Below are 3,148 nucleotides of genomic sequence, written 5' to 3'. Positions count from 1 at the left end.
AAGCAGTGATTGCTTTGGGAAAAGAATACCAAGTGCGGAATGAAATTGGAGGCCGGGCAGGGTCTTATGGTGGGTTGGCCATAGTGCTCCTGCCTGTGTCGATTAAGGACCGATCGTTGACGGCCCTCTTGTCATGTTGAACGCATGCCCCACATCTAGCTGGAAGGATAAGTCGTTCCGACCGCGAAGCCTGAGCACTATCCGGGCCGGGAATCGGCCCGATGTACGCGCTGTATTGGTGATGGTTGAGGAGAACGACGAGGGCGCGGCGCGCAACCTTGGTATACCTTGGATACCTCGGTCGCCGGAACGGTCCTCGGGTACGGGCGGTGCCTGTCGAACCCGCGAATTGGTCCTGGATAGTGCAATACGGTGATCTGTAGCTCACTTGATCAGTGAGTGTGGTTTGTGTGGGGAATAAACTCGCCAGCTGGTTAGAAATCGATTCGAATCGCCATCGCTCCTGGATAGTGAGCACTTGACATGAGCCCTGTCCTCGTAGTAAGGACTATGGAACACTTGGGTTATAATGATGAATGGTTTTAAGAAATGCTATGATGAGGTACTATCATAACACTATACTTGCTTGTGGTAGTGCAGGTGCAAACCTAGATATTAGGTAATAATACTTTCAATTTGAGCAAATTAAAAGAAGAAAGATGTATGTAGTTTATGATAATAGAATCCTGCGGTTTTGCAAAATAATCGTCAGCTACCCCACTATATAGCCTTCATGATCCTTGATGAGTCTTTATTTTAAGTTTATGACGGGTAAGTCTAGCTGAGTACCTTCTCGTACTCAGGGTTCTACTCCCATGTTGTTTTGCAGATGGTCAAATGTACTATGGTTATTGCATCCTCTGTCTGTACCCAGCCATGGGTGATGACTAGACCAAGGGCGATGGTCACTCCGTCTCCCCTTTTGCTTTTGTGGGAATGACCGAACTATGGCACTGTATCAGACTAAGCGTGTGTGTTGTATTTGGAGGGTGCTCAGTTCGATGGGGTATCCCGAAGGAAGGGAGCCTCGCTACTATTGGGATAAGGAGCCGCTTGGTGACGAGACCCTGGTGGGGATCGAGGCAGTTGTCCCTACCAGTGGAAGAGACCCTGCTTGGGGCGGCTGGGTGTACGAGTCCCGAGGTGTCACGCCTTTCCACGGTGCCAGCAGGGCAGCTTTCGCAGTTCTAAGGAACCTCATAGAGAGGTTTCCACAGGGGCTGGCCCACGCCTTCGCTGGGGTGTTTCCCCGGGGTGACCCCTACACTTCAGTGTGGGATCAGTCCGAGGTGAATGCTCTAGAGAGGAGTGCGGACGAGGACCAACACAGTGACAGCGCAGCTATGAGTGCCATGTACGCCTTGATGAAGACCTATGGAGGCCTGGAGCGTTGTTTGGGTCGCTTGTCCGGGTCTCTTCTCACCGTCCAGGATGAGAAGCGTCAGTTGCAGCGTGAGTTTGACTCTGAGGTTGAGAGGCTGCAGGCAGAGTTGGCCCGTGTGACCACAGAGAGAGATCAGGCAGTCCAGAAGAACAGTGAGCTGAGTCAGGACCTGCTTGCAGTGCGGGAGCAGAAGGATAGGGTGACTGCTGCTCACAGGAACTGCGAGCGCATGCTAGTCCATGTGCTTGGACAGAGGAATGAAGCCTGGCACGAGGAGGACACTTTGAGGGCCCGACAGCTAGAGCTAGAGCAGTAGCTAGCTAATGCCGAGGAGTACAATGAGAACTTGCATGAGGAGATCCACCAGCTGCATAACCAGCTCCACCCTCACCACCTACCTGGGGCAGCTGAGCTAGACTCTGAGAACGAGATGGATGCGGATCCCGAAATAGGAGCAGCTGCTAGTGGAGATGAGGATGAGGATGGCTCCGGCATGGACAGTGATCATAGCGACTAGATGCTAGGGCTCTAGAGCTAGTCCTTCTTCTTTTGTTGTTGTATGTTGCATGGCATGTCCTGTACTTTTGGATCTGGGCTATGTAAAACTTTATGAGTTAATGCTGAAAGTCCAGTGTGTGTATGCTGGCAAGTTGGATGCATGCGAACCTTGTTGCTTGAATGTTAAGTAATATGTTGGTGATGTTGTGCGTGGATGATGAATTGTTGTGCCTCTGTTTATTGTGCGAATTTATTCCCTCAGTAAATTCAGTACGGCATAATTCTACACATGTCTACCGTTGATGGCAACTCCTAACAATTGCTTATCATTGACGTATGCAGATGGTGCAAACACGTGGCGGGGGTAACAGCAATCCGGGCCTTGGAGCGGGTACGTCCGGAGGTGGGGCTCAACGGAATGAGGACAGGGCACCAACACCGCCACCACCACCGCCTCCTCCGTACACTGCGGACGTGTTTTTCACGCAGTTTATGGGGAGCCAACGCAACATGGAACAGATGCAGCGCAACATGGAAGAAGCTCTGCGTTACATAGCTGACAACACCCGTCGTGGGGATAACCAGGGCGGCCGTGAAGCCAATCAGTACAGCCCTTTCAAGGACTTCATGGATACCAAGCCACCAATCTTCAAAGAGGCTTTGGAACCGCTCGAGGCAGATGAGTGGATCAACACCATGGAGCAGAAGTTTCGTCTTCTTCGGATGACCGAAGAACTCAAGGCTGAGTATGCGGCACATCAGTTTGTTGATGCAAAATTGATCTGCAAACACAAAGGGCTAATACCCGATTCAAACGTTAAGGCGTGCCAGCCGATTTGACCTTGCTATCGGCAAAGGTGATAACTCGAATACTTTAGTCCTGACAACAGCGATGCGCCCGGATGTCACGGCTAAGAGGTACTCACGCGGAACTCGAGAACACGCCGAGCTTAAGTCGACGAATTCCTAAGAACTCGTAATAAAAAGAAAAAAGTATGACGAAGTCGTCGAAAAGTAGATGCTGGAATATGAGTAAAAACGTGTGTTTGATTGATTGATTGATTGATTCCCAGATTACAAGGCCCTAGGGTTCATATTTATACCCTACTCAAAGAGCTACAATTAAACACGACTAGAGTTCGAATTCCAAATTGCACGGAATCCGTACACAAAACAACTTAAATAAATAAGGAAATAACAAAATTATCTCCCGTGACGAACTAAACTCTTCCATAACCGATCACAGTTCCCGGACTCTCCTCCGTA

The sequence above is a fragment of the Sorghum bicolor genome, chromosome 6 (genome assembly GCF_000003195.3).
Source record: "Sorghum bicolor cultivar BTx623 chromosome 6, Sorghum_bicolor_NCBIv3, whole genome shotgun sequence".
NCBI lineage: Eukaryota > Viridiplantae > Streptophyta > Magnoliopsida > Poales > Poaceae > Sorghum > Sorghum bicolor.
This window is presented reverse-complemented; position numbering follows the sequence as displayed.